Source organism: Hyperolius riggenbachi, chromosome 4, assembly GCF_040937935.1.
Source record: "Hyperolius riggenbachi isolate aHypRig1 chromosome 4, aHypRig1.pri, whole genome shotgun sequence".
Classification (NCBI taxonomy): domain Eukaryota; kingdom Metazoa; phylum Chordata; class Amphibia; order Anura; family Hyperoliidae; genus Hyperolius; species Hyperolius riggenbachi.
The window spans coordinates 335400044-335413094 of record NC_090649.1 but is presented as its reverse complement, the minus strand read 5'-3'; the positions used below and the strand labels follow the sequence as shown (position 1 = coordinate 335413094).

General features: G+C 48.7%; 1 protein-coding gene across 2 annotated transcripts in view; it reads left to right on the top strand.

Annotated features, from left to right (window-relative positions):
• SNX9 (sorting nexin 9) overlaps positions 1-13051 on the top strand; it is a 240724-nt gene that overhangs the window by 122774 nt on the left and 104899 nt on the right. The gene's annotated exons all lie outside the window — the stretch shown is intronic.

Sequence of the window (13051 nt, the reverse complement as noted above, 5' to 3'; positions counted from 1 at the left end):
CCCACAGCAGCTAACTCCTTGCTTCATGCAAGAAGTTTTCATCCCACACACCAGATACGCAGTATTCCTGTCGGGCAATATTTGAGAGCCCGACGGAACTGCTCTGATGACAGGAACTTCCATGCCCAAGCTAATGATTTACAGCAACGATTTAGGGCTCGCGGTTATCCCAAAAAATACCTAAAGAAAGCATATCATCGAGCTTGCGATACCCCTAGATCTACTCTCCTATACAATCAATCATCGGGACAAAAGTCTCGAAATGAACCAGATAGGGGTCTTTCCTTCATTACCAAATACAATGATCATCACTTTCAGGTCCGCGCCCTACTTCAGAAACATTGGCATGTGCTCACGGGCGACCAGCGTGTTGCCCCCTTTGTTCCGAGGGAGCCCTCTGTTACCTACAGGCGGGCTACCACCATAGGTGATACCTTGACACGTAGCCACTACTCAGGTAGAGGCAAAACCAAATTATGTAATTGCACAGTTCTGGGTACTTACCCATGTCATTCCTGTAACCAATGCAGGTACATCTATGTCGGTAAACAGTGCCCCCTTGTGATGAGAGACGTTGTATTAACTACCAGACATTATGTTAACTGTGAGACGGAGGGGATAATTTATCTCCTCCTCTGCCCCTGTGGGGCCTTTTATGTGGGCAAGACTGGCAGATCCCTTAACAGACGTATTTATGAACACACTTATGGTATCCAGGAGGGACACCAGACACCTGTAGCCCGACACTTCGCAATTTGCCAGGGGGGTAACCCCAGGAAAATTCGATTCTTTGGCTTGGATAGAGTACACCGGGACCCACGGGGAGGGGACTGGGACGGGAGACTCCTCCAATGTGAGGCCTTCTGGATTTACAAACTTAAGGCCTTTCGGACACCGGGCCTTAATGAAGGTATTGATTTCGCCCCATTTCTGTGACAGCAGTGCTCTGGCTCATGGCCATATGTTCTCTATTTTTCATTATTTTTGTTCAATTTCTAAGGATGAATCTTCATATTTTCCTTTTGCTGTGCTTAAGCTGGTGGCCTTTTTGCGCCCGAACCGGGTCTTTTCCCGACCCTTATATATTCCTTTGATTTAAAACCTTTTATGCCATCTAATTTAGATATGATCTTTGACACTTCCTTGATGGTGGTTGGTGAGTTGGCGTGGCCCCCCCTTGCTCCATTTTGTCCTTGGTCTCCTCTCGTTTGGTCCCCTATCGGCAGGACAACAGTTTATTTATTATTATTTCATTTTACTTTCGTATTCTATTTTTTTGCTTATGATTACTTAATTATATATAGCTATTAGGGATTTATTATTAATGGAAATATTTTTGCATTATTATATTATGTTTTTTTCAATATGTAACTTTTTTCGATGACGTTGCTGATCCTGTGGGAGGTGGTAGCTATGGCCCCCCCGGCGCGCCGCACTTGCTGGTGGTCCTGGATGTGGGGTGGGGTTGGTGGGGGATCGATGTGCCCTGGGGGGGTGCTCGGGGTCGGCCCAGTCTTTGGCCTGACATGGACCATATAATGGGCTAATGCCTGCTGGCCCGTGGCCTGCCTGTGGGCCTTCCCCGTCCTCCTCCCCCCGTGGCCCTCCCCTCCCCCCCTGCCCCGTTTCCTGTTGCCCCGGGGCACACTTGGCCGCGGCTATGGTGGCGCTCCGGTGGTGATGGTGACTGGGCGGCCCAGGGGACCCGGGGCCCCGCCTGCGGGACAGCCGGGCCACCCTTTCTCCTTACCATTGATCAGGGGGTGGGGTCTTGTTAGTCCGTGCCCCTCAGCGATCCCGGAGCCCTTTTGCGTCGGCCGCATTTCCATAGCGGCCCTGTTGGGGGTCTCTGTGGGTCGCGTACAGTCGTACGCATATACGCGTTCCCTCCTACCTGATCCGCTTGGCGGTTGCGGACGCGAGGGAAACGCTGTGCGTGCACTTGTACGCATATATGCGTTCCCTCCTTTGATCCGCATCACCGCATGCGGACGCGGGGGGAACGCCGTGCATACATGCGGAGAATTGGATGCATCACGCCTCTGCCTCCGCCTCTTACTCACCACCTGCTTTCTGTGGTGGTGGGGTGGGAGTGGTCATGGGGGGGCGTGGTAGCATCCTCTGGCCGCCCAGTGCCATTTTAGGCCGGCTCCTCTCTCCGACAGGCAGCAAAACTTCTGAGCCTGCCCTGATGATGCTGGTAATCTCACCAGTGAAACCGGTTGGCCTCTAAGGCTCTCTTTGTGACCAGACACACTTGTGGTGGCAGCACATGGGCTCCTGTGGATGGACTTTGCAGTGACCAGCTACTCAGATGAGTATACCTCAATGATATGCATTTCTACTGGTGACTTGAAAACAGCCTCCTATGGAGTAACCACTGTTTACCATATGATCATTGAAACAGCTTCCTAGGATGCACCTATATGCTGCTATATGCTGTTGTTTGCTGGAACTTTGAGTTTGTCTATATCAAGTTGATGCTGCTGAAGGGATGACCCTGGCGGATTGTTCCATGAATGAACTATATCAACTTTAATATCACACCATCCGTCCCTGCATATGTCTGTGGTTTAAACACTTGCCTGTGAATCTGTCTCAGAATGTGCTTCTGATTGGGGCACTAACTCTGGTGAATTGCTTGTTGCTCCTGGGGCTTGCGGATGTGTCAGGCTTGCTGTGAATATAAATTTTTGTTTATTAGCCCGAAGTGCTTGCCACATACAGTGTGTGCCTATCAATCTACCTCTGTGCACCTGGCCATTGTTATAGCTCATAAATGAGACAGCTTGCCTGACCTGTGGACCTGCACATCAATTATTTTGTGATAACATATGCAGTAAGACCACCTATTGTGATGGATTGAATCTCTCTATCAGCCGTTATTCAGCCTTTTGATCCTGCAAATCACTGGAGATATTATAGCAACACAGCCGGAATCTGATACACCTGTGCTTTTTCTACTAGGATGTCTTTTTCCATTTAGGTCCTGGACACTTGGCCCTTAAAACCAATGAAACATCGCAGCAACACAGCCAGTATCTGATACACCTGTGCTATTCTACCAGGATGTATTTTTCCATTTAGGTCCTGGACACTTGGCCCTTAAAACCAATGAAACATTGCAGCAACACAGCCAGTATCCGATACACCTGTGCTTTTCTACTAGGATGTCTTTTTCCATTAGGTCCTGGACACTTGGCCTTTAAAACCAATGATATATTTCTCTCCAAGGTCTTTTGTTTCAATGTTACCTGCTAGGAGTCGCTTCCCCCTTTTTTTGCATTAAGATATTTGATGGATTGCGCACTATCAATATTTTTTTAGGGGATCCCCTACATTTTTCCATCTGGCCTAGACATGGTGGCCCACCTGTGTGTTCTGGTCAATTTTAAATAGATTTACATATATATGTGTTTGTATTTTGGTCATTAATAAAATTTGTACTTTTATATATAATTTATTTCCTCCTGCTTCCTTAGTCTTATATTGGTCTTCCATAGTTACATAGTTATTTGGGTTGAAAAAAGACATACGTCCATCGAGTTCAACCAGAGAACAAAGAACACCAGCCTGCTCCCTCCCATATCCCTGTTGATCCAGAGGAAGGCGAAAAACCCTTACAAGGCATGGTCCAATTAGCCCCAAAAGGGAAAAAATTCCTACCCGACTCCAGATGGCAATCAAATAAAATCCCTGGATCAACATCACTGGGAATTACCTAGTAATTGTAGTCATGGATGTCTTTCAATGCAAGGAAAGCATCTAAGCCCTCTTTAAATGCAGGTATAGAATTTGCCATGTCTACTTGCTGTGGCAATGCATTCCACATCTTAATCACTGTTACTGTAAAGAACCCTTTCCTAGATAAATGGCTAAAACGTTTTACCTAGGCCTAGGGACAAAAAGCTCATCCGCCAAGCTTTTATATTGCCCTCTGATGCATTTATACATGTTAATTAGATCCCCTCTAAGGCATCTTTTCTCAAGACTAAATTAACCCAGTTTATCTAACCTTTGTTGGTAAGTGAGACCTTCCATCCCACCCAACGTATCAGTTTTGTTGCTTGTCTCTGCACCTGCTCTAAAACTGCAATATCTTTCCTGTAATGTGGTGCCCAGAACTGAATTCCATATTCCAGATGTGGCCTCACTAGAGAGTTAAACAGGCAATATTATTCTAGCATCTCAAGTTTTTATTTCCCTTTTAATGCATCCCAAAATTTTATTAGCTTTAGCTGCAGCGGCTTGGCATTGAATACGATGATTTAACTTGTTGTCGATGAGTACTCCTAAGTCCTTCTCCAAGTTTGATGTCCCCAACTGTATCCCATTTATTTTGTATGGTGCTAGACCATTAGTACGACCAAAATGCATGACTTTACATTTTTCAACATTGAATTTCATCTGCCATTTATGTGCCCATATAGCTATCCTATCCAGATCCTGTTGCAATATGTCCCTATCGTCCTGAGAGTTGATGATTCTGCACAATTTTGTATCATCTGCAAAAATAGCAACATTGCTTTCTACTGCATCTATTAGGTCATTAACCTCCTGAGCGATAATCCCGAGCTGAGCTCGGGGTATATCGCGCAGGAGGATTTCTCAGGCCCTGGTGGGCCGATTTGCATAATTTTTTTTTTGTTACACGCAGCTAGCACTTTGCTAGCTGCGTGTAAATTCCGATCGCCGCCGCTCGCCGCCGATCCGCCGCCGCTCGCCGTGCCGTGCAGCCCCCCCCCCCCTACCGACCCCTTGCGCAGCCTGGCCAATCAGTGCCAGGCAGCGCTGAGGGGTGGATCGGGACTCCCTCTGACGTCACGACGTCCATGACGTCGGTGACGTCATCCCGCCCCGTCGCCATGGCGACCGGGGAAGCCCAGCAGGAAATCCCGTTCTGAACGGGATTTCCTGCTTACTCTGATCGCCGAAGGCGATCGGAGTGGGTGGGGGGATGCCGCTGCGCTGCGGCTATCATGTAGCGAGCTCTGGGCTCGCTACATGATTTAAAAAATAAAAAAATTTAAAAAATAGTGCTGCGCCACCTCCTGGGCGATATAATTGTATCGCCCAGAGGGTTAAAGAGACACTGAAGCGGAAAAAAAAAATATGATATAGTGAATTGGTTGTGTACTATGAATAATTACTAGAAGATTAGCAGCAAAGAAAATATTCTCATACTTTTATTTTCAGGTATATAGTGTTTTTTCTAACATTGCATCTTCTATATTATGTGCAGATTACACAACACTCAGCATTCAAAATGAGTCTTTCAGAGCAGTCTGTGAAGTAATGACCTCTCCTAAAGTAAACAGTTCACTTACAGTTGAGATAATAAAAGTCAGATAACAGCCCTCTCCACAACTAAGACTTAGTTGGAGAGTTAATGGCTTGTTTGCATAGAGATAACAACTGGAGTTTCTTAACTCTTCCTGTACTGGAAACAATTAGACTGATGTATCTGATCTTAATGTTTCATTTCTTAGCTGTACTACACATACAAATCATAATATCATAATTTTTTTTTCGCTTCAGTGTCTCTTTAATAATTAAATTGAAGAGCATTGGACCCAATATAGACCCCTGTGGGACCCCACTGCTAACAGTCACCCATTTTGAGTATGATCCATTGACCACAACTCTTTAGGGACCCATACACCTAACGATTTTCCCGCCGATATACAGCAGATTCGATCACTGTGATCGAATTTGCTGTGAAATCGTTGCACAAACGCTGACAGAATGATCGATTTCCATCCAAAATCAATCATTCCCGTCGTTCCGTCCGTGCATAAGATTTTGTTTGATCGCCGGCAGAGCTGGAGTGCGTCGATAGCGGCGTTCGAATGCCCGACGACCGATGCAATACAGCGCCAATACATTACCTGATCCGGCCGGCGCTAGTCCCCGCTCTCCTCTTCTCCGCGCTGGGCTCCGAGTCTGGCTGGCTTCACTGAACTTCCTGTCCCGACAGGACGTTTAAACAATAGAGCGCCCTCTACTGTTTAAACTTCCCCCGGACAGGAAGTTCAGTGAAGCTGGAGCCAAGCGTGGAGAAGAGGAGAGCGGAGACTCACACCGGCCAGATCAGGTAATGTATGCAGACTCTTCCTCAGTCCTTGCATCCTTAACTTTTGCACCAGACTTTTGTGGGGAACAGTGTCGAAGGCCTTTTCAAAGTCTAAGTATATTACATCTACAGCATTCCCAATATCCACATTAGCGTTCACTACCTCTTAAAAGCTGAGAATGTTAGTCAAACAGGACCTGTCTTTAGTGAACTCATGCTGATGCTGAGAGATAAAATTATTTTCTATTATGAAGTCCTGTATAGTATCTCTTGTTAAAGGGACACTTAATTCAAACAAAAAAAATGAGTTTTACTCACCTAGGGCTTCCAAAAGCCCCCTGCAGCTGTCCGGTGCCCTCTTGGCCGATCCTCTTGGCCCCGCCGGCAGCCACTTCCTGTTTTGGTGACAGGAGCTGACAGGCTGGGGATGCGAGTGATTCTTCGCGTTCCCAGACACATTAGCACCCTCTATGCTGCTATATGGTATATAATATATGCTATAGCAGCATAGATAGCGCTATTGTGGCCAGGAACGCGAAGAATCACTCGCGTCCCCAGCCTGTCAGCTCCTGTCACCGAAACAGGAAGTGGCTGCCGGCGGGGCCAGGAGGATCGGAGGGAGACGGCGAGGGCACAGGACAGCTGCTGGGGGCTATTGGAAGCCACAGGTCAGTAAAACTCATTTTTTTTGTTTGACTTAAGTGTCCCTTTAAGCTTACAGGTCTATAACTACCTGGATCTGATTTTTTTGCCCTTCTTAAATAATGGGAAAACGTGGGCTGTACGCCAATCCACTGGGACTCTGCCAGTTGAAAGAGAGTCACAAAAGAGAAGATAAAGGGGTTTATCTATAACACTTAGGACTCGAGGATGCATGCCATCCGGGCCAGGCGCATTGTCTATTTTTAATTTATTTAGTCTTGCCATCACTTTTTCCTGCGTTAAGTATTTAATATTACAATTGGAAGATTGAGACTCTTCTGCATCTGTAATTTGCCTTGTGAAGACTGAAGCAAAGAAAGCATTTAATAACTCTGCTTTACCCTGGTCATCCACCATTGAGTTCCCACCCCCATCCTTTAGGAGTCCAATACAGTCAACCTTTCTTTATTTAGAGTTGATGTACTTGTAAAATTTCTTTTGGTTAGATTGGATATCCCTAGCGATTTGATTTTCAGCTTCAATCTTTGCCAGCCTAATTTCTTTTTTACAACTTTTATTGCACTCCTTATAATTGCTTAATGCAGCCTCGGTCCCCTCCTGTTTTAGGACCTAACCTTTCTATTCATCCATAGAGGTCTTTTTTTATTCCGAGACGTTTTGTTTCCTTATGGGATATACCTACTACAATAATGATTGTGAATAAGTTTAAAAGCTTGCCATTTCCCTTCAGTGTTCTCCCCTTGTAGTACATTATCCCAGTTCACCAAACTTCGTGCCTGCCTGAGCACATTGAATTTTGGTTTTCTAAAATTCATAGTTTTAGAGCTGCCCCGCGGCCTAACACTCACCAGATCAAACGTTATTATGTTGTGATCACTATTTCCCAAATGTTCTTGAACCTGCACATTTGATACATTATCTGGTCTATATGAAATGATCACATCCAGTAACGCATTCCTCCTAGTTGGTTCCGTTACCAGTTGAGTCCTGTAGTGATGCCAGAAATCTGCTGCTTTTACCAGAATGGGTAGCCTCAATACTCCAGTCAATGTCTGGAAAGTTGAAGTCACCCATAACTATGACCTCATTTTTACTTGCAGTTTTTTTTCAATCTGCTGTAGTAATTGCAGTTCTGCAGCTTCATGAATATGTGGTGGCCTGTAGCATACCCCAATAAGCAATTGGCAACCTTTATTTCCACCATGAATATTTACCCAAACGGACTCGACATCTTCGCAATCTTCATCCATCTCATTGTTTAGGACAGCTGTAAAAGAGTTCTTAAAGTGAACCTGTACTGAGTAAAATTATTTAAAATAAACACATGAGGTAACTTCAAATGAGCATTACACAGTTACCTTGCCATCAGTTCCTCTCAGAAGCTCACCATTTTCTTCTGACAATAATCCCTTCCAGTTCTGACAACATTTTGTCAGAACTGAAATAGATCAGTTGCTGTCAGTTATAGCTGAGAGGAGAACTGATGTGTCCATGTTTCCATATGGCTCAAGTGGCAATGACACAGTTTAACAGTGTGCTGACCAGGAAGCTGTTATGGAGTAATTGCCATTTTCAAAATGGAGGACAGAGAATTTAATTGATCAAAGTGGACGAACAGGACGCAGGAAAAGAGAAAGAGATTGAGCAGTAGACTACACGGGAAGTAAGTATGACTTGTACATGTTTATTTTGACTTTTAATTTTCAGTTCAGGTTTTCTTTAAAGAGGAACTGAACTCTGAATAACAAACAAACAAAAAAACCAAACTGAATCCCCTTTATAAATCACAGGCAAAAAGTGAGCAGTTTATGATAAAAAAAAGTAAATATTAATAATATAAATAATTTGCTAAGCCTCTCCCATCTGTGATGTGCTGCCGCGGCAAGTCACGTGATTTAAGTCGGCAGGGAGCTCGCAGAGAGCTCTGGGACCTTCCTGATAGCAAATTCTTTCATCTCGCGAGAGTTCCTCAGTGTTTACAATCTAAGTCATCAGGTGGCGTCTGGTGGGATGTATAAACAATCCTGACAGTAACACAGGCTGTGTTCGCTGTGATGGCAAGGCAAGCAGAGCAGGGAGAGAGACGAGATAAGAGAGAAGGGCAAACTGCTGGGGGATGGAAGAGCTGAGTAGCCAGGGAATGGAGGGAGGCGACCACACAGTGGAAGATAGACTCAGAGAGGAGAGGAGTGGAGAGGTGAGAGAGAGGCCAGTTGTCCTTGGAGGGAAAATGGAGAAAGAGCAGAGGAGTGGAGAGACACAGAAAGCTCAGTAGATAAAGCACAGATCACAGATGGGAGACACCCCCCCCCCCTCCCCCTTGCACAGCAGATAGCCCAGCACACAGGGAGAGAGATCACAGCAGGACACTGCAAAGAGACAGGCAGAGACTCAAGCCTAGCAGGCAAAAGGGCCAAGCAGAGGACAGAAGTGAGGCCAGCAGGGGGGTAATAAACATGCTTTGGTTATATGTTGTCCAAATCCAAATCCAAAAAAGCTTTATTGGCAGGACCAAATACATTTAGCATTGCCAAAGCAAAACAAGACAAAACATTAACATGGGGGGGGGGGGGGGGGGGGTTTGTGGGAATAGGGAAGGATATAGGGAGTTGGGGTATATAGTCCATAGGTGTGTGGATGATGTAAGGGGCAGCATGGGGGACTGGGATATACAGTCCATCAGTGGCGGATCTAGAGGGGTGCAGGCATGGCTGGTGCCCTGGGCGCCCATGCTGCATGGGCGCCATGCCTGCCCCAATGCCACCTCGCCACTGCCGTCTGCCTCCCCTCCCGGTGGCGCCCCTGCACCGCCGCCGCCTGTCCCCGATCACCTTGTAATAGTAACATACTACAGATCGCGGCAACTGCGAGTTACAGCCCGCACACGCTACCCGCACTGAACTTTGTCCAAATGCGGAAGTGACGTCATTGACCTATGACGTCATTTCCGCATTTTGAATACATTGAGCGCCGGTAGCGTGTGCGGGCTGTAAACTCTGCAGTTTCCGCAATCTGAAGTATGTTACTATTACAAGGTGATCAGGGACAGGCAGCGGGGACGGCACCAAGAGGCAGCATTGACTTGGTCGCCGTGATCTGAGGTCTGTTTACAGTACATGAGAAGAGGCTCCGGGACAGGCTATGGGGGCGGCACCAGGAGAAGTAGCACTACCTGACATGGATCGGTCCGGTCGCCGTGATCTGAGGTCTGTAAAAGCACCCATCCACCCTCATGCACCCTGTCCCTGCACCCAGCCACCCTCATGCACCCTGTCCCTGCACCCATCCACCCTCATGCACCCTGTCCCTGCACCCATCCACCCTAATCCACCCTGTCCCTGCACCCATCCACCCTCATGCACCCTGTCCCTGCACCCAGCCACCCTCATGCACCCTGTCCCTGCACCCATCCACCCTAATCCACCCTGTCCCTGCACCCAGCCACCCTCATGCACACAGCCACCCTCATGCACCCTGTCCCTGCACCCAGCCACCCTCATGCACCCTGTCCCTGCACCCATCCACCCTCATGCACCCTGTCCCTGCACCCATCCACCCTAATCCACCCTGTCCCTGCACCCATCCACCCTCATGCACCCTGTCCCTGCACCCAGCCACCCTCATGCACCCTGTCCCTGCACCCATCCACCCTAATCCACCCTGTCCCTGCACCCATCCACCCTCATGCACACAGCCACCCTCATGCACCCTGTCCCTGCACCCAGCCACCCTCATGCACCCTGTCCCTGCACCCATCCACCCTCATGCACCCTGTCCCTGCACCCATCCACCCTAATCCACCCTGTCCCTGCACCCATCCACCCTCATGCACCCTGTCCCTGCACCCAGCCACCCTCATGCACCCTGTCCCTGCACCCATCCACCCTAATCCACCCTGTCCCTGCACCCATCCACCCTCATGCACCCAGCCACCCTCATGCACCCTGTCCCTGCACCCAGCCACCCTCATCCACCCTGTCCCTGCACCCAGCCACCCTCATCCACCCTGTCCCTGCACCCAGCCACCCTCATCCACCCTGTCCCTGCACCCAGCCACCCTCATCCACCCTGCCCCTGCATCCAGCCACCCTCATGCACCCTGTCCCTGCACCTAGCCACCCTCATGCACCCTGTCCCTGCACCCATCCACCAGCATGCACCCTGTCCCTGCACCCATCCACCAGCATGCACCCTGTCCCTGCACCCAGCCACCCTCATGCATCCTGTCCCTGCACCCATCCACCAGTATGCACCCTGTCCCTGCACCCAGCCACCCTCATGCACTCTGTCCCTGCACCCATCCACCAGCATGTACCCCGTCCCTGCACCCAGCCACCAGCATGCACCCTGTCCCTGCACTCAGCCACCAGCATGCACCCTGTCCCTGCACCCAGCCACCAGCATGCACCCTGTCCCTGCACTCAGCCACCAGCATGCACCCTGCACCCAGCCACCAGCATGCACCCTGTCCCTGCACCCAGCCACCAGCATGCACCCAGCCACCAGCCTGCTCCCTGTCCCTGGACCCAGCATACACCCTGTCCCTGCACTCAGCCACCAGCATGCACCCTGACCCTGCACCCAGCCACCAGCATGCACCCTGTCCCTGCACCCAGCCACCAGCATGCACCCAGCCACCAGCCTGCTCCCTGTCCCTGCACCCAGCATGCACCCTGTCCCTGCACTCAGCCACCAGCATGCACCCTGCACCCAGCCACCAGCATGCACCCTGTCCCTGCACCCAGCCACCAGCATGCACCCAGCCACCAGCATGCACCCTGTCCCTGCACCCAGCATGCACCCTGTCCCTGCACCCAGACACCAGCCTGCTTCCTGTCCCTGCACCCAGCTACCAGCCTATACACTGCCCTATAACCAGCACCCTGCCCCAGCCATCAGCCTGTACACTGCCCTAGCCAGCACCCTTCCCCAGCCACTAGCCTGCACACTACCCTAACCAGCACCCTGACCCAATCTACACCTTGCTCCAAACAGCACCTTATTGCAATCTGCCACATCCTGCTGCAATCTTCCCCAATCAGCACCCCGCTGCAATATACTCCAACCAGCAATCTGCAGCCTGTCCTAACCTTCACCTACCCTCTGTTGCAGCCTGCCCTTACTTGTACCTTGCTTCACCCTGCTGTAATCTGCATCAACCTGCACCCTGCCCCAGCAAGCACCCTGGCCTGCACCCAGGAAGCAATTGCGGGACCGCTATGGCTACCAAATATCTAGGGGCACATTTTGCTACCTAATACTGATATCTGTGGGCACATAGCTACCTAATTCTTTTATTTGGTGAACATGGCTGTTTAATTTATGTATCCAGGATGAACTTGGCTACTAATTGTTGGCTACTAATCGTGAGGCATCTGTCTGTTTAATCTGTTTATTGTGAGGCACCTGGCTACTTAATTTTATCTGGTTGACTGTTACAACTTTATTTTTTATTGGGCAGCATGTGACTACTTGATGAATTATCTGATGGCATGTGACGTGTGTGTGTGTGTGTGTGTGTGTGTGTTGGGGCGGCACAATTTCAGTGTGTGTTGGGGGGGGGGCGCATTTTCAGTGTTTGCCATAGGCGCCATGTTACCCAGATACGCCTCTGCAGTCCATAGGGGGGTATTGGGGGGGAATTTTTTTTTCTCCTGTGCTTGAGGGGTATTGATTGTAGCCATTATTAATAGCCATAAATAAATGATTCCATCATTACTGGCTGTTTTTTGCTTGCTTCTTGAAGACTGTGCTGCATACCACAGTAGATAAACACAATCTGCCCCACCCCCTCCAAATGACTAGGTCTGTGGTGTGCAGTAAGAGCATAGTGTGCGTGTGCGTGCTTAGGCTGAAGGTAAGCTCAGAAAGCCTCACAAAAGTAGGCATGAAGCTGATTCCTGCCTGTTGTGATATGCTATTTGGGCTTTCTGTGGAACAGCATGGCTGTTGATAAGGGACGATAAGTAGGAGAGAGACTTGTCGTCCGCCTTTCAGCTATTAGTAATTGTATTTGTGGTGTGTATTGTGGTGTATAATGTGGTGTGCACGCTACTTAGCATGCATCGAATCTGATAAGAGAGAGATCTGTCAGCTGCCCATACACCACAGGTCTATTCCGGATCAATTTCATGGTGAAATCATTGAGAGCCGCCTCAACGCTGTGTAAATTTCTGATCCATTGTAAATTGCATTTCATAACTGATTTAGATATATGCATTGTGTAGAGCTGGGCATACATCTGGAAACTAGGTAGTCAATCGACCATCTGATTCCACTATTATAATGGGATGACAGAGCAGAAAAATGACAGGC